Genomic DNA, 19,649 nt, shown 5'->3' on the forward strand with positions numbered 1-19,649 from the left:
TCTCGGGTGTTTGTGTGTTGGAAATACTTTCCTTTCATTACACATTGGGCTTTCTTTAGTGCATAGGTTTGTGCGAAGAGAGCTACCATGTCTAGCAGAGAGAGCAGGAGCGTGGCCAGCAGAACCCGGGCCTGTGACTTCACAACTTGTCATTAGAGAGACACCGCCAGCCAAGAAATCAGCCAGAAGGGTCTGTTGGGGGGTGCCTCTTGCCCAGTTCGCTCTTAACTCTTTTCCAACCCAAAGAAGAGCCTGAGCTGGGCATCCAGCACACATCTGCAATCCTTGACAGTCTGAAGCAGGGGAATCATGAGCTCCGGGCTAACCTGGGCTACATAAGGCCAGGGAGACCTTGTGGGAAGGAAGGGAAGGAAAATGTGAATTAAGTAAGATTTTTTTCTCTCTGTCTTCAGTGACAGGGGGACAAAGAGCCCCATTAGTATGAGAAATGGTTTGTTAACCAGTATATTAAAATATAGTCAGCCTGAAGCCTGAGTTCTGCTGAGGCTTCATTTTCAGCAGGTCACCTACCCCCTTTCACACGGCCAATGAGAATTAATATTCTGAACACTGACTCTAGGGCATTGCAAAACCCAGACTTCCCAAGACACACCCGAGGTGTTCACCTACACCAGAGCCTTTCAGTCCTAAAGAAAACCCTCAGGTCTTGTGTTAACGCAGTGTGAGACAAGAAAAGCATGCTGCAGCCAGACGCCAATGTAGGATTCGTGTGGGCGAGTGTGCAAGAGCCCAGGCAGAAACCGTCGGTAAAGCCATTCTCAGGAGGGCTAACACTGTACATTTTCTATGCCTTGCTGTTGTTTTTGTTTTACTTTTTTTTTTTTTTTAGAAAACAAAATTTTGTTTTGTTTTTGGTTTGTTTGTTTGAAGACAAGGGCTCATGTGCCCAGGCTACCTTTGAACTTGCTGTGTGGCTAAGGGCTTCCTGCCTCCGCTTAGCAGGTGTTGGGCCTACGGTACCCCCACACTCAGTTACGCTGTATTGGAAACCACACAGGGTTCTGAGCCTGCTACACAAGCATGCTACCAACCCAGCCACGGAAGCGGAAAAGCTTTCTCATGTTTGTATAACACAAATTCTAATTTTCAGAGGATTTATGTGCACCCAGTAAAGCAAGGAGTAGAAACAATAAATTTTAGCAAGATCTGCATAAGCTGGACAGGATTAAAACAAAGCACTCAGTTTGCTACACTTGGCTGCTCCGCCCTGCTCACTCAGACTCCAGGGACTCCTTGCTTTGGGAGATTTTCCTGTGATGTGCAGAGTCAGCTGCAGAGATTCCTCAGCACCTTAGGTCAGCCTTCACCTGACAGCAACCTGCCAGTGCAAGCATGGGGCCTGGTGGGGGTGTGGGAGATGTTGGGGTGGGGGTGGGGAATGTAGGGGTGTTGGGAGTATGGGGAATATTTTGGTGTGGGGAATATTGGGGTGGGGGTGCAGGGAATGTTTGGGTGTAGGGAATTTTGGGGTATGAGGGATGTTGGGGTGGGGTGGGAGGAATGTTGCGGTGGGGGAGGACCTCCCACTGGGAAGGAGGTCACTACTACCCCTGTGACCTGATGGCCCTGATTGATTGAGACCTGTTGGAGGGACCATAGAGGATAAGGCCGAGGAATGACAGATAACGCGTTCACACAGGTCCCGCCGCCCCAAGACCTGTAGGTGCTCTATAAACAAGCAGGTAAATTACGCACTGGGGACTCATCCTCCACCACAGAGATGCAGCCTCCTCTGAGGGGGAAAGGGACAGAGGTTACATGGCCATTGTCTAAATGGCCAGGGCACCCCGGGTCGCCTTTTAAGTCAAACTCAGCAGAGGAATGCAGACAAAAAAAATACCAATCTAAGAAGAGTGAATGGAGAAAGCCTCTAGAAAAGACCAGAATTCCCACTCTACTCCCCAGCTACTTCTGGAGCACTTGTGGTAAAACAGGTATCGTCAGAGATGGGCTTGGTGCTCACTGGCAGGGCTCTGGACCAGCAGGGCATGCACAGGGCCCCCGGTTCACTTCTAGCGCACAAGAAAAAAAAGAAATGAAAGCAAACATGTCTTCCTGCTCAGCTCCTCTGCACCAAGTATTGTGAGGAGCCACCAGGTTTACAGGGGTAGCAGTTCCTCGTGGGTAAAATAAAGTCAAACGGTCAAACACTTGGGTCCTGGGCACGATTAGAAGAGACAAATAGGAACAATGATTGTCTGAGAGAGGTGGGCTGGGCTTTATCTGTAACAAATTCCTGCAGTGTAAATGTTGAATTTTCTTAAAAAACAAAAACTGTTAAAAACAAATGAAGGAGATAGGCAGAGTCTCCCTGGAGAACTGGACTTGATTTATTTATTACTCTACTGTGCTAACAGAGGTCACTTATTTTTTCCTTTTTTTTCTTCTTTTTTTTAAAGCAAGGAACTAGTTATGCTGCCTTGGCTGGCTTGGAACTCCCTCTGTTGACCAGGCTGGCCTGGAACTCACCTGCTTCTGCCTCTAGAAGCCACATCTTCTAGAACAATCTTGGCTGCACTGTAAAAATCTGGAGAGGATGGTATAGAAAATTAACATTTTTTTCCTATTTCACGTTCTTCACACACATACACATACACACATACACACACAAATTCATGCGCACACACATAAACACACACATGCACTCACTCGCAAGCACACACACAGTGCTGAGTACTGTAAACTCTTGCCTCCTCAGATGAGGTGTAAGCTTTGTCCCAAGCTCTTAGAACTTAAAACTAGAAACCATCTGACTTAACTTAGTCAAAGAGTGGAAATAATGGCCAGGGATACAGAAAACCTCTTTAGAATGGAAACATGGAAGTTCCTGCTTTCAAGGGCTGTCCTGAAGGAGTTGACTTCAGGGGAAAAGACATGCCATCAGCTTTCGTCAGGACTGTAATGCCAAGATCGGTGGCAGCAGTGGATGTTCATCTGCACGCAATCCTGGTGGAGCCACGGCGACTATTGCTAATGGCAGCTGCCATCCCTGGAGCCCAAACCCTGTTCCTAGGCTTCGGTAAACCTTGATGCCATCCTGGCCTCTCGTGTGAGCCATGACCCCATATCAGTCAGGCCCAGAAGAGGACAACAAATAAGAATCTAAATTTAATGTCTCTCCCGTCACCGGCACCCATACTACAGCCTATGTAGAGTGGGGGATCTGAGATGATCCTCCCAAAGGATGTCTGCCACTTCCTCTTCGGTGACCCTTGCAGTGACCCCACACTGTGGAGTTTTGAGCAACAAAGAAGGCCTGTTAGCCTAAGGTGACACAGAAAGATAAGGAGCAGGGGTCAGAGCTCAGGTCATGGACTCCTCCCGATCTTATGCAAGTTCAGACTAATGTTGTCCTGGCCTGGATTTCCTTTGCCCCTGCCAGGGAAGCACAAGTGAGAGGGCAAATAGGAGTAAGATGGAGACCTCAGGTAACCCAGGATGCCCAGCGGCAAGCTCCCTTGTCTGCTGGGAGGGTTTGGAAGAAGCCAGAGTCACTCGCCTTGCTGCTTCGGGCTAACGGACTTGGGGGGCAGTCCTGAAGCAGCGACCCTTTCCTCCTCTCCAGATCTCAGCCCTGCGACTGAGAAAACAGGGCCGTGCAGCCTCTTTATCTGCCCCAGACTGTTCTACACAGTCCACAGACCTACCCCCACCCCTGCCCGAGGGAGGACAGCAAACATAGAGGACTTCTGGGAGCTGCAGGGTGTGGGTCAGGCTGGACCTCTGGGGGCAAGGGAAAGAGGGATGGCTTCTAAGAAGTAAAAACCCTCAGAAGGGGTAGGGCATGGGGAAGGAATAGGTGACTTTTCTCTAGACCTGGCATCTACTTTACACCTATTAACGTTGTACAAAACCCCACAATTTAGAAAAATCTTTGGTCCCCCCCAAATAAAATTAAAATATCATAAAACTTCACCTGGCCACAATCTTTACTAGGGCCCTAAACTTTGACCCCAAATCACAATCAATAGTATGAACCCTACCACTAGGGGAGGTCACTTAGATATTTGGGGAGTAGGGTTGTCCTCACGGGAAATCTCACTTTATAAGCATGCAAGGGTCACAGGCTACACTGGCCAAGAAGCCATCGGCTTTGAAGCAGAGGCAGCGATGTTTGAAGAGCCCCTTCAGGAGCAGGGAATAACTACAGAGAGTGAGCGCCCCAGGCTTGGCTGAGAACAGATGCCCTACCTCTGACGGGTGCCTCCTAACCAGGGCCCTGCCTTTTCTCTTCACAAATCTACTCTGAAGTTAACTTCACAGACAAAAAAGGAAAAGGCAAGCCTTGGGAGCCTTCCAGTCCCCATGTGCTCTTTTAAGAAAAGCCCTTCTCGGCCTTGCCAAAAGCCCCTGCAATGATGGCTTCCCCAGACTTCTCCCCAAATGCTTGTTTAATGCTTTGTGATATGCACGCTAGGGACTTCCAGGAACCAAGTCTCTTTGCATAAATCACCATGCGCTCTAAAGGAGGCCCCGGTCCTGCTCTGAGGATTTAGAAAATACCCAGGGAGTAAAGAGTCTATGATGTCACATCTGTGCATTTTCCAACAGTTCCAGGCAGGATTAGGTTTGGGGAACGGCTAGATTACGAAGTGTCTCCCTCAATACTTCAACTTCAGCAGAATAAAGCAAGGAGACCTGTCACGGAGGAGTCGGCTTCCTTGCTGCTGAGTCAACTCTGTCCACATCATTGCACGTGTTCTAAGTCCTGCCGAGGCTCAGCGCAAAGCTCCAAATCAAATAAAAGGCCCTCGGGGCAAAGTGCCGGGAGCCCATGAACTTTCTGGTAATTGCCTGTCTACTTCAGAGGCAATGAGGGTAAACGGTAAAATCCTAAGCATATGGAACAGGCCGTGAACTTTTGGGAAAGTTTATGGACTTATGACTGTCCCTGCAGATGCATCAGGTGACCGACAAGGGCTGTGCTTACCTAGGAATTGCCAGAAACATAGTAGCTTCGCTTACTAGGGTGCTTCTTGGAAACATCAGCATGAACTTCAATTGAATGTAACACTTCATATGAGTTTCCAAGTAGTGTTTTCTGAGTCGTGGACCAGAGGCACGAAGCCTTTGGAACCTCAATAACTTTCAATGCCACCGCAGCAACGTATTGTCAGACGTCATCTAATCAAAGTGTGAGACCTGAGACTTGGATGGAGTTCCTTTTTTATAAAGGCCAGATCATCCTTACAATGACCCCAAGCAAATAAGAGAAAAAGCCGTTCCTCCTGACAGTGGGTCACAGAGTACCCAATTCCACTGCGGGACAGTGGGGGTGGGGTGGGGGGCGGGGCTAGGGTGGGGGTGAGGAGTGGGGGCGTTGTAGAGCACGCTCACATCTGCAGAAGATTCGAAGGGAACAGTTGGCAGCCTGTGCATTCTGCAACGAACAGGACAGTGGAAACATTTCTCTTTCCCATCCAAGAGCCTGGCAAGGCTGGCTGGGTTCATACCATCGTACTGGAAACTGGCAGAAACACATGTGTGAACTGGCTGGCAGTCTACCTGGGCCTTACATCTCAGCCTAATGCACGCCCCAACTCTAATCTGTAAGCAAAACTAGAGGAATGGAGGCGACACATTTTCCTGGGCTCCCTATAGAATTCAGAAACCTGCAGAGATAATAAGTAGCCTGTATTTCCCCCCAGAGAGATTCTGTATTCTCTCTGTCTCGCTCCTTTTCTCGGGCCAGCAGCCGGCAGAGTTAGGCCAGGCTTTCCCCTCAGCCTCTTCCTGGCAGTTTCCTTCTGCTTCCTCAGGTGTCTGGCTCAGGCATAGGTCAGAGAACAGCTTCCCTACTTGCCAGGTCCCTGCAAGGGGGATTCTGGGCCCAGTTGTGGGTAGCAGTGTCCTACCACATGGGACTGGGGTCGCGTGGACTCTCTTTCCTAACTGCTCGTCTTTTGCCTAATCTGCTCATCACACACATCACTTAGGCAACCGCCGTCGGCAGCCCACGCACGCAGGCCCAAATGCTAGTGAATTTGGTTATTAGTCATGGAAGTTATTGCTTCATGTAACTGAAAAAGCCCAGCTCAGCAAACCCTCACTGCAGACACAGCTGGACCCAGAAACAGAACTAAAGTCTATGGGCCCCTGGGCTTTCCCCGTCTCTTCTCGGTCACATGTTACAGTTCAGGATGCAGATCTGGAATAGGCCACCACAGCAGACTTACGTCACCGAGGATAAGGAAGAAAGTAGACAGACCAAGAAGAGGGGGGAGGGGCAGAAAAGGAAAAGATATTAAATATAGAACTTGAGCTTTAAAAGAAGAGTTAGAGGGGCCGGAGAGATGGCTCAGCTTTTAAGAGCATTGGCTGCTCTTCCAGAGGTCCTGAGTTCAATTCCCAGCAACTACATGGTGGCTCATAACCATGTAGAGTGGGATCTAATGCCCTCTTCTGGCAGAAAGGTATACATGCAAGTAGGGTACTTACATACATATAATAAATAAATAAACCTTAAGGTAAAAAAAAAGAAGAGTTAGAAAATACTTCTGGTGGGGGATTCTCCTCTCACAACCACCCTCCACACATTCCCAGTCTCAAGGGGGAAATGTAGTACTATGCAGAATCGGGGTCATTGGAACTGACATTTACCATTTACTTCCTTAGGACCCCAAAGACATTGGCAGGCTGCTAGCCATCATTTATGAACCCACCCTTCTATGGATCAATTGCTTTGTATGACATTCATGCCTCCAAGGCATTCTTGTGTTGTTTCCATGCTGGCTTTTGGAGATACAGTGGTAGCCTGTCACATAAGAATTCCACCATGTCAGGTTGGACCATCAAGGTAAGTCAAAGAGATGTGACATGCATGTCACTTGACCTTTACAGCTCCACAGTCTGCATGACACTCAAGCCCTTTACATCTCTGTGGTTTGCTAGCTAGTCCTGCCTGGCAGGAGTCTTTGCCACAGGACCTAGAAAGGTGATATCACTGAAATGTATTGGTCAGTGTGCTATGTGTTACAGTACTTTTGTTAATGAATAAAGAAACTGCTTTGGCCTGTATAGGGCAGAGTAGAACTAGGTGTAAAAACCAAACTGAATGCTGGGAGAAAGAAGGCAGAGTCAGTGAGCCGCCATGTAGCCGCCAGAAGAGAAAGATGTTAGCTGCCATTTGGAACCTTGCCAGTAGGCCACAATCCTTGTAGTAAAATATAAAATAATAAAAATGGGTTAATTTAAGATGTAAGAGCTAGCTAGAAATATGCATAAGCTAATGGGCCAAGCGGTAATTTAATTAATACAGTTTCTGTGTCATTATTTCTAGTCTGGGCGGTTGGGAATGAACAAGTAGCCTCTGACTACAAATTGGCACCAACATGGCCAATTAAATCCACCTAAAACCTGAGAGACTTTGAGAAGGAATTCCAGACACACACACACACACACACACACACACACACACACACACAGAGTTTAACACAGCTTCTTGCTCTGTTTGCTGGTGGCAAGCGGAGATGTGGCTCCTTTAAGAGGTTTCCTGACTCAGTTTTAGCAGTAAAAATTGTGGCTTCTTTATAAAGATGATGGCTTCCTGGTTCACCAGCATGAACAGCTGTGACTCTGGAGGTTCTGCCATGGAGCATTTAAATGGGGTTTGTCAGCAGAGTGATACAACTTGCTGAATGGCAACACAGACCTGCTGCAAACCTGACCCTGGATCTGGGGCAGAGAGATTGGCTCTCAGAGATAGTGAATATGCCTCCCTGTGTTAGGCTGTGCTGCAAGAGCTACTTCCGCTCCTTCAGCCAATAGCCTTTAGGATACCAGCCCACTTGGGCATGGTCTCTTTTATTTTAAAAAGCAATGGTAGCTGTGTGCTTGCTCTCTTGCTTCTGGCTCTGTTTCCGGTTGTTAGACTTCATTCCTGATTATGCAGAGGGCTGTTGTCTGGGATGGTGATCTGTAAGTTTTTCTCCCTTTAAATAAATACCCCTTTTATTAATCATAATTCCAAACTGGTACGGGATTGTTTTGAGACTTATGCCTTCAAGGCTGGGTGGAACTAACAGGCAGTGCTGCAGAGTTGGTCCTAGCAATGCCCAATTAACATTTAAAAAGATGCTTATGATCAGAAAATAATTACAACTATGCAATAAAGACAGATTCAGATAAAAAAGACCTTTAAACAGGTAACAGTGTTGGATAAATATATGTAAACTTGAAAGAGAAAGAGGAAAAAGAGTATAGAGAATTATAATATAAGAGAGTATAGACAGTCATATGTTAAAGGAGTAAAGATAACAAAATAAATATTAAACTTGTAGAAAAAGTAACAGAGTAAGAAAAATAAGCCATGTAAAAATGGAATATACACAGAGAGTCTGGATTATGTATATTATTGTGTTTTCTTTGAATTTTTTGAGTGTGAATGAGCTAAGTACAGAGAGACATTTCATTGTATGGGCTGCTAAGCAAAACCAACATATATATTTTAAAGGTATCTTAACTTCAAAATTTGGGTCTAGGATATGTTGCTTTGGAAAAAAAGGTTCTATTTTTGTTTCCATAAAGGATGAGAACCTGTGGATTGCTTCCAGACTAATGTGATTTGATAGATCAAGACCCTCCAAAAGGTCACCATGAACACTCCAAAAGTTACTTTGCCCAACAAAGAGCAGGAAGCAGTTTGGATAGAACTACGCCCAAATTCCAAAATATTGTTTATAAATATTTGTTTACATTTAAAAGGGGATATGCTATAGAGATTTACATTGGTTTCCATCTTGGTTTATTGATACAAATTTAAGATCAATTTTGTTTTATATATATATATATATATATATATATATATATATATATATATTTCTGCTCTTGATTAGGTATTGTGTTTGTGCAGCTAAATTAAAATGTAATGTATAATTAAGAGATATAGGTTAAATAGAGAGTCATCTATAATAGTCAAGCTTGTAGTCATGTTAGTTATGTTTTCTAGATGTACAGAGATGTATTTCAGATGGATATTCTACAGATCTTTCAAAGACTACAGAATATGGCATTTAAAATGTTTTAAGAACTTAGGACTGGGCTGGAGAGATGGCTCAATGGTTAAGAGCATTGCCTGCTCTTCCAAAGGTCCTGAGTTCAATTCCCAGCAACCACATGGTGGCTCACAACCATCTCTAATGAGGTCTGGTGCCCTCTTCTGGCCTGAAGGCATACACACAGATAGAATACTGTATACATAATAAATAAATAAATATTAAAGAACTTAGGACTTTTTATGACAGTGAGACACATCTACGCCTGGCAGCACCAATCTACTTCAAGAGGATGATGGGCATTGATGAGGTTCCTTATGGAGTTTGTTAGCCATTTGGGCAAGAAACTGCTCTTGCCTGAACTGCTTGACTGGACTTGCAGGACCCACAGAAATAATGATTGCTAAAGTTGTCTAAAGAAGGTGAGACAGTCCTTTGGGGTTCCTGCTTCATGAAATAATCTTCCAGGCATTCTGCAGGACACAAGAAAGTGACTGACAAACTGCCAATATAGAAGGGAACTATCTTTGAAATTTCCTGCTTTATAGAAAAGTCTGTCAGATACTATGGGCCTGTAGACTGATAATGGGTGCTCCAATGATACAGAAGAACTTTGGGTGGCTGTTCAGGCAGTGAGAGGTCTCTGTCAATTCTAGAACTTTGGAAGTTGCTTACAATGCACTTTTTGTTTACTTAGGTAATATTATATCTTTCTGGAGTCTTTGATGGAGTTGAAGAATAGTTATAGATTTTCTTAGTTATGATAAAAAATAAAGTAGATATAAATATTGTAACTGTAATTCTTGTTTGATACCTGTTTCATTATATGTAATTTTACTATGTTAAAGTTAAATCCTTCCTTTTCATTTAGACAGAAAAGGGGAAATGGTGTGGAAAATCCTTCTGTATGCATGTTGCTTTTATTGGTTAATGAATAAAGCTGTTTTGGCCAGTGGCTTAGCAGAGCAGAGCTAGGTGGGAAAACTAAACTGAATGCTGGGAGAAAGAAGGCAGAATCAATGAGACACCATGTAGCCACTGCAGGAGACAGACACACCAGAACCTTGCCAGAAAACAATAAGCCTCATGGTAAAATATAAAATAATAGAAATGGGTTAATTTAAGATACAAGAGCTAGTTAGCAATATGCTTAAGCATTGGCCAAGCAATGTTTTAAATAATATAGTTTCTGTGTAATTATTTTGGGTCTGAGCGGTCAGCAATGCACGAACAATCTTCCGACAACAAGGGTCAAGGGCATGTCTGTGTGTTTTCACAGAAGGAGAATGAGACTCAATGACTTCTGGAACATCTGATCCTCTTGTGCAGCAGCAGGATGCCAGCCCTGATGACACTGTAGCTGTTGGTCCCCTCACAGAAGAGTAGGCGTGAGATTGTGAACCCGCATTCCTGACCCTCTTATGTCATCATGCTCCAGTCTGAGAAGGGAAGGAAGCTCGTGGTGAATGGCAGTGATTCCCAGCCTCTTGGTGGACCTACTGCTCAAGCTTCCAGATCTCAGCGAGTCCTTTTTACTTTGGAGCCAGCCCAAGAGCGTTGACTATTTGGCAGTTTATCTGTACTATATCTTGGGACACAGAACTCATTTTTGCTACTATGGTGTTCAGTCTGTTGTTGAGATAAAGGACCTGAGAACTGAAGCTTTGGAAATTTCCCCTCTGGGGGAAAGAGATTTGTTAAAGCGATGGAGCACTATTATAGAAGCAATGTGTGACTGAAGCCCCTCTTCAGAGATGAAGAGGAGTGGCATAAAAGTTTTGCTGCTACTCAGAGACCAGGACAATTCAAATTTGTCTTTGAGAGTTAGAAGCAGCAACGCAATTGGGCTATAAGAGAGGAAAAAGACTCATAGCTCACCTACCCATCACAGAAACCTCTTCTTGATTGGAACAGATTTAAGACAATTGTGATTTGACAAATTGTGTATTTACAGTTAATTTCCATACTAGAATTATGATATTGATCTGTTAATGTTTGTAGCTGCTTTAGTTCACTATGAAGATGTTACTGATTAGGAAAAGGTTAGAGCTTGTCTGCAAAAAATTTGACATGATGCCAATAAGTCCTTAGATTTGATATGTTTAATAAGACAAATTTGGATTTTGATGCAGCTAAAAACTGTCAAAGACACCCTGGAGTAATTTTAAAAGTCCATCCAATCTTGGTCATCCTTGTTTCCTTTATTAGGAGATATTGTGGTCATAGAAGCAAGTATATCTGAAAAGTATTATCTGTTTGTATATGATTATCTAGTTGTCTGTGAACTCTCTCGATGGAAAGTTGGCTCAGAGGTACATGGCACCTAGCTGTGCACCTTTCCTTTAACCCTTTATTAACGGAGTCTGATAGTCAATGATGGGTAAGATCTTTTCCTCCAGGCAGCCTGCGACAGGACATACATGACGGAATGTATGTACTGATAATGGATAAGCCTGGAAAGTGGAAGAAGACCACCTAAGCCCATGCTGCAGCAGAAGCACAGGCTTTATTAAATAAATTAAAAAGGGAGGAATATGTGGGGGCCCACATGAGTGAGTCTGTTTCACCTTGACTAAAGGTCAGAGGGTTCAAGCCTATTCCTGCTCCTCCAAGGATATGACAGGAGGTTTGACCCAGGGAGTGTGGCTGCCTACAGAATGCTTGGTCTAAGGTGTGGTGGCTGCATGTCCTGCCTATACATCAGAATGCTTAACTCAGGATACAGCTGCTTGATGTTTCAGGTATTGGAGCAGATGATTGCTCTGTTTGTCCTCTGTATCATGTTAGAGCAGCCTTTGCCTTCTCCCCTGCCCCCTTTTGGATCGAGGTATATAAACACATGGAAAATTAATGCGGGTGAATTCAGTATTCACTGGATTGTCCTTCCAGTTCTATTCTGCATCTCTGTTCATTTTCTTTCGTATCTCTGTTCCTCCTATCTAATATTTCTAATCTTTCTGCCCTTACCCTGGAATGTGTGAACCCTGTATGCCTGGACCCAGACAACTAAGGTAGTATTTTGTCCCAACAGACAAGCCTTTTGTAGTCTATGAGGTTGGGACAAACAGGGCTATGTCCTGTCCTCTGCAGCTGAGCAGAACCAGAGCTGGTACGTCTGTGTGAACGCCTCTTTTCTCACAAGCTGCCCTAAGAAGACAGCCTTAATGCCACCTTTGTTCTAGTTTTTGCCACTTAGCACATAAATCTGGACATCAGGATGAATGGAAAATGGTCCCAAACCAGCTCATTCAGACATCCTTTTGGCACATACAGCAAGCATGGGGAAACACGATCATTCTTTCAAAGACTTGTGGTGTAAATGAGAAATGCCCCTTTAGCTCAAACATTTGAATACCCAGTCCCCCATGGTAGTACTTTGGGGGAAATTAAGGAGCCTTTGGAAACTGGGGCCTTGCTGGAGGAAGTATATCCCTGGGGGCTGACTTTGAGAGTATAGCCTTGCCTCACTTCCTGCCCTGGCTGCCTGCCATACCTCCCCATTACAAACTCTCCCTCTGAAACCATTAAGCCCAAATAAACTCTTCATTTTTAAAGTTATCTTTGACCATGGCATTTCATCACAGCAGTAGAAAAGTGACCAACATACAAAGGTTTTCTATTTGATAGGGACAGAACACATATTAAAACAAGTATCCTAGGGGCTAGAGAAATGGCTCAGTGGTTAAGACCACTGGCTGCTCTTCTAAAGGTCCTGAGTTCAATTCCCACCTATGGTGGCTCACAACCATCTGTAAGGAGATCTGGTGCCCTCTTCTGGCCTGCAATCATACATGCAGGCAGAACACTGCATACATCATAATAAAAAACAAACCCAAAAATAGTCTGGTGGTGATGACGGACACCTTTAATCTTGGCACTTGGGAGGTGGAGGTAGCCAGATGTCTGTGAATTTAAGGCCAGTCTGGTCTACAGATACAGAGCAAGTTCCAGGCAGGTGCCAACGCTACAGAGAAACCCTCTCTTGAAAAAACAAAACAAAACAAAAACAACAAAAAGACAAAACAAGTATCCTAACATCGCAATCTCTTTTGTACAGGATCAGGTGTTGTTTCTTAGGCCACATAAACATATTAAATTACTTGAAACTGACCACTAACCTCAACAGTGCTCACAGGGTACAGCTCTTTCTGAACAATCTCCATTTTACCCCCACAGCTTTGGGTTGTCCCTGTTAGCAGGGCTTGGGGCATCGGCTCAGTGGTAGAGTGCCGACCCTGGGTTTGATCCCCAACACCGAGAAAAACAGTGAGAGAACAGAAAGTTGAAGTAGTGTGTCAGGCAGTTGCAAAATACCATCACCTGAGCCACATGGCCCATGTCTATTTCATAGAGTTCAGGAGGCTGACATCCAGGATCAAGGTGCTGTTGCTTGGTGCCAGGTAAGAGATGCTCGGCTTCACAGAGCAGCTACAACAGCACACAGCAGGGAGAGAGCCCACTCTCAGCACTCTAACAAGAAGCCAAGGCTCACTTCCAAGGGCTACCCCGTCCCATCTCACGATCTAATCGTCTGCAGAGAGTTTCTCCCTAATACCGTCACACAGGCCTAAGGTTTCCGCTTATGAACCAGGCCAGTGGGACACACAGCACTTAGTCTATTACAGTGGGCAAGGAAGCCTTGGCTGACATGGTGAAATATAAGAGCAGAACTATAGGAAATGAAGAAGCCAAGCACACAGTTCCTGGAAAGTACATGGGAGACAGAGGGACCAGTAAGTTCAAGACCCTAAGGCAGACAGGGGGATTCCTGTGGCACTCAAGTCACATGAGCAGGAAGCAACACCAGAGTTGGTGAGGAAGGGGAAGAGCAGGGTATGTAGGGTCTGACTATAATGACTGGCTTTGACTCTGCATATAGAACCGTGCAGACAACACATGTAGCCCAGCACTTGAAAGGCCGAGACTGGAGGGTCATGTATTTGAGGTCAGCCTGGGCCATGCAGAGAGATCTTGTCTCAAAAAATAAAAAATAAATAAAGCTGGCAAGCAAAAAGAACCATTGGAAAGAAATGAAGAAAGAAGATGACCTGGCTAAGTTCAGACAAACCCTGTTTCTGCTGCTTGGATGACTCTAGGCCGACTGGCAGGAAGGGGATCACAGGATCCAGCAGTCCCACCACAGAGCGCGTTTGTAAGAAATGAATTAGTATGTGCACTAGTCGAGACACCACAATGAGTCGGAAGATAAAGAAATTGTTTTCCATATGCAGTGGAATCTGGCTGGGCTCAAGTTGGAAGGCAATCAGCCAGGTCAGTGACACATGTCTTTAATCCCAACATTCAGGAGGCAAAGGCAGGCAGGTCTCTGTGATCTCAGGTCCCAGAAAACAGCAGGTCTCCCTTTTCTTTTTTCTAAAATTATTTCTTTAACTTTATTATATGTGCATTGGTGTGAAGGTGTCAGATCCCCTGGAACTGGAGTTACAGACACTTGTGAGCTGCCATGTGGGTCCCGGGAATTGAACCTGGGTCCTCTGGAAGATCAGCCACTGCTCTTAACCACTGAGTCATCTCTCCAGCTCCTCCTTCTTCTTTATTTGAGATGAGGTGTCATGTAGCCTACACTGGCCTTCAACTTACTATGTTCACAATATAGCCAAGAATGGCTTTGAGTACACTTCCTTTCTTTTCTGAGCTTCATGTAGACGAGTATTTTACCTGCAATGCATGTATGTGCACCACATGTATGCAGTGCCTGTGGAAGACAGAAGATGTGGTCAGATCCCCTGGAAGTGGAGCTAGAGATAATTGTGGGTGATGGGGACTGGTTAGACTAATCAGCTCAGAATCTCTGCGTCAGTCAGGATTCAGGTGTTGGCAGTCAAATGTGCAGCCAGCTTTTGGATTTTACCTTGAGGACCATAAATAGATGTCCCATCCATAGCACCTGGGCTCCTTTAGTCATCGGTGTGTGATACTGGGCAAATCACTCACCCCCTTAATGAATCATTTTTCTCAATTTTAAGGCAGAGACAGTAACAGCACCTGCGTGTTTTGAATGGGAATGCCCCATAGGCTCATACAATTGGATGGCTTAGTCTCCAAGGAGTGGACCTGTTTGAGGGAGATGAGGAGGTGTGGCCTTGTTGGAGGATGTGTGCCATTGGGGGTGGGCTTTGATGTTTCAAAGGCCAGTGTCTCTCCCTCTCCACCTGCAGATCAGGATGTAGGGCTTTCAACCACTGCTCCTATCCACGCCTGTCTATTCCTGCCATGACAACAGTAGACTAACTCTCTAACTGTAAGTGAACCCCAATTAAATGCTTTCTTTTGTAAGACTGCCTTGGTCATGGTGTCTCTTCTCACTAAGGCAGTACCTAACTGACATGGCTGTCGTAGATTAACTGGGTTAACGTAGGCTGTCACTTACTAGTGATATAAACGAATAAGTGATGTTTAACGAGACATTGCTGTCATTGTTTTATGCTGTAGTCCATGGAGGGTTTTTCCCCAAGATCCCTCCTGGAGGCCCGAAATCATGGATAATATCAAATCCTGTCCATATGCAGACATTACATACAGAATAAATGTATTTTCATTAGCACACATACCTGTGCTAAAGTAACTTATAACTTAGGTACATTAAGAGATTAATAGCAGTAACTAATAGTAAAATGTGACAATGTTAGTATACTGTACAAGAGAGTCAAGACAAATACCAACCCTGCCGGAGAGAGGTTGGCTACCTGTACCTGGAACTGCAGTGGGAGACTTAACATGTAATGAAGCCGTGAGCCACTCGAGGGTCACCAGGACATCCTCCCTCTGCTGGTCAGACGCTGCCAAGTAATCTCACCATGCTTCATTCTTCTCTCTCAGAGGGGAAAAAGAGATCAGAAGGCTGGAGAGATGGCTCAGTGGTTAAAAGCACTGGCTGCTCTTCCAGAGGACCCGGATTTGATTCTTAGCACCCACATGAGAGTCCAGCTCTACAGTCAGATGCCCTCTTCTGGTCTGCAAAGACACCAGGCAAGCATGTAGTACAGACACACATGCAAGCGAATCATCCATACATATTAAAAAAGTCACCATGTGAGTCTCTTTGGGTCCCCACTGGACATTTATAAGGTCTATCTTTGTGTCTTCTGCCCAGGCACTGCTTCTCGTTGCTCCCCAGCCTTCCGTGAGCCATGCACTGACCATTGCTTTGTTTCAGTAACATTAGGGTCAAGAATGAGAGCCTGAGGACGCAGCAGAAGTTGATGGCCACAGGCCTCCAGAGGCCAGACTCCTGCATATTTACTGACCTGGCAGGCAGCAGAAGGAGCCTGTTTTGCTTTATGTGCAAAACTTTACTCTCAGGCCAATTTTCTGGTGCCCCCAAATGACATATTACAAAATGAAATAGAAGTATCAACAACGGTACTTTATTCCTGGAATACGTCTTCCAAGAGCTCCAGATGTCGGCCACGCTGACCTTTCCTAGCCTGAACCCAAGCTGCCACCGACGTTAAATTACTTTCTAAATCAGAGTTAAACTTTACACCATAAAATACCATCCACAGCCACATCAATCCAGCCTGGATCTGCATTGCTCTCTAGACCCGGACGCCTAGATATCCACAATTCACAGATCGACCAGCTTTGCGCTATCAATATGCCTCACCCAATGGGATATTCCACTAATAGATTACCTGAGCTGCTGCCCACCACACTGATGTATAAGAGCAACACGTTAGGAAGGCCCCCACTCACCTGGATGATGGATAGCGGCCATGGTCCTCTCAGGAAAGCATGCTGGTGATGTATGGCCCATAGGGCACCAGCTGGGCAAGAACTAGTTCAAAGTGGGTTCAGTTTCACTTGTAGAGACAAAGAGACACAACCTGGGTCCCAGCAGGACCCACCAAGCCCCGTGTTTACAGGCAAGAAGGCAGCTGCACTCAGACACCCCTGTCTGAGGCATGATTGTTCATGACTCCTTTAAATGCCCTGGAGCTTAAATCAAAGCAGGCACATGGATGCTTTTCCTTTATGGACATGTGATACTTGTTATAATAAACGTACTAAAGGGAATTGCACAAGGATGTCATTTTGGAAAATGATAACTGTCTCTAGTTTCTTTTCTGTGATGAGACTCCCTGACCAAAGCAACTTAAAGGAGACAGCTTGTTGGGCGACCATTAGGCTATGGTCCATCAGTGTGGATCAGCCAGGCGGCAGGGATGGGAAGCAGCTGTTCATTCCCAGTCAAGAGCAGGGGACAATGAGTTAACACACACGTTAGTGCTCAGTTCACTTTTTCCATTTTACACGGTTCAGAATCCTCGGCCAGGGACTAGTGCTACCTCAGAACAACCCCACACAGACAGTGCCTTAGCGAGACTCCCTTCCCAGGTGATTCTGGATGTGTCATCTTGATAATTAAACTAACCATCCCATTACAACACCGAGCAGACTGGGCAGCCCTAGTACACACACCAAAAGATATGTGAAGATATTGTAAACACTACGGAATTCATGTCTTTATATCAGCTTTTGTGGAACCCAGTGTTGGTAGATAGACTTTTAAACATGCCATGCTTCAAAGACCGTGATACTTGTACACTAGCATCTGCCTGTACCAAGTATAGTCTTGCTTATTTGCTTTTTTTTTTTTTTTTGAGACGGGTCTCTCTTGTCTGTCTTGGAATTCACTCTCTAGACCAGACTGGCCTTGATCTCAGAGATCTGCCTGCCTCTGCCTCCGAAGTGCTGGGCTAAAGGCACGCACTACTACGCCCACCATGATCATCATGTTTATATAATAAGGTTTTGCAGCTCATATGGAAGAGCAGCTAACATTTGCTTATCATCCACTACTGGCCAAGAGCCATCCCTCCGTCCTCCCACAAAGTGACCATAGACAAAGTCTATGAAGCAGTGGGCCTCTCCTTCTGCAGATGAGGAACCGGGGATGGGGCAGCTAGCTCCTAAAGGTTGTGTAATTACTGAGCAGCTGGCAAGACAGCTTCCAAGTGTGCAAAAAGCTTGCACAACTTCAAAGCACTTGCTCAACAGGGAAGTAAAGCTGTTCCATCCTCAACCAACTCAAGGGGGTGGAACAGTGTTGAAGGAGATGACAGGAACGGGCTAGAGGTTGTAGCTCAGTGACAGACACCTGGGTCCAGTCTTGGGCTTCAGAAGTGAAGTGAGAAACGGGGCACAGTGACCACGAGAATTTTAGCATTTGTTGACTGTTTCCTACTTATTTGATTTGTAAAATAGAATAGGTATTAGCCAGGCAGAGCTATTGTGACATTTTTGAATCAGGAGTAAAGTGGCTGAAAATAATTCAATAAAAGAAATCTTGGACAAGGAGGCGATTCTGAAGCTCCCAAGATTTATTAAAGGCACTGTCTTTATAACACTTTCAGTGCACATGATTCTAACAGCATCCACTTAAATACAGTATCACAAATTATTCAGCATAAATATAAATAAGCTTACAAGCATACCCAAAACATTTCTGAAGATAGACATGAGTTTAGAAAATAGACACTAGCTGGGTTTGGGGTGTGCACCGTGACCCCAGCACTCAGGAGGTGAAGGCAGCAAGATAACAGGGCTAGGCCACACTGGGTTACCCAGAAGGACCATGTCTCAAAGACAGAAAAAACTGAGGGAGAAGGGACAGAGAAACTGAAGATTAGCTGCTGCGCAGCAAGGTAAAATCCCCACCTAATCCAGTGAGCTCAGAAGCACAACCTTCGGGACAGACGCTTCTGGGCACTTCAGCTTATCGAGCAGGAACAGAAGCGCTGCTTGCCAGAACACAGACTGATCCGCAGTGAACCTCAGAAAGAAAACACAAGCGGCAAAAATAACAAAAGGAAAATGGAAACAAAGCCTCGGTGTTGCCACACTTGAGACAGGAGCAGTCTGCTCAGGGTGGCCTGGTGACTGCACCACACCGCTTCAAAGCCCCAGAAGCATGGGTGTCACTTCTCAGCCAACCACCCCAGGCTGCTCTACAGTCTCTCCCCTAGAGAAAATGAGGGGTGAACTCAAGCCAGCTTCACCCAGCGACCCCGAATGAAACCAGAGAAAGGGTCAGGCTACTACTCCAGAGAATTTCCCCCCAGAACCTGCTTAGGTCACCCAGGCAAAGATACTATGTACCTTCTCAAGTTACACATATCCTTGAGGCCAAAAATGTTAAACTATTTTCTTAAGTTAAACCCTAAAGTAGGATATTATCTTTATTACTTGATTGTAGATGAAACGTTTTTTAAAGTTATGAAATATAATAAGGATCTTCCATTTTTATCAAACAACACGTAAACTAGCTACCCTTTAGCAAAACAAGCACTATAAAAAAGGGCCAGCCTCTGATTCCCCAACTGACGCTACCTCAAAATTCTATGAATATAGTTCCCATTACAGAACACAGCTAACACAGTAAATTATGATCTGGGTGACCTTTAGGTATTACAGTTTGAAAAGAAACAAATTACACATTGACTACTGACGGCAAACAGGTAAGCACTCGGCAGAGTTGTAGCTAAACTTGTGCTGAGAATTTCACCACCATCCTAATCCTCTCTGCTGCATTTGGGGGAGAGAATGCACAGGCCCAAAGTAACCACCTGCTCAGATGTCCATGCATGAGAAAATACCCATCTACAAACAGGC

Source organism: Arvicola amphibius, chromosome 12, assembly GCF_903992535.2.
Source record: "Arvicola amphibius chromosome 12, mArvAmp1.2, whole genome shotgun sequence".
Classification (NCBI taxonomy): Eukaryota; Metazoa; Chordata; class Mammalia; order Rodentia; family Cricetidae; genus Arvicola; species Arvicola amphibius.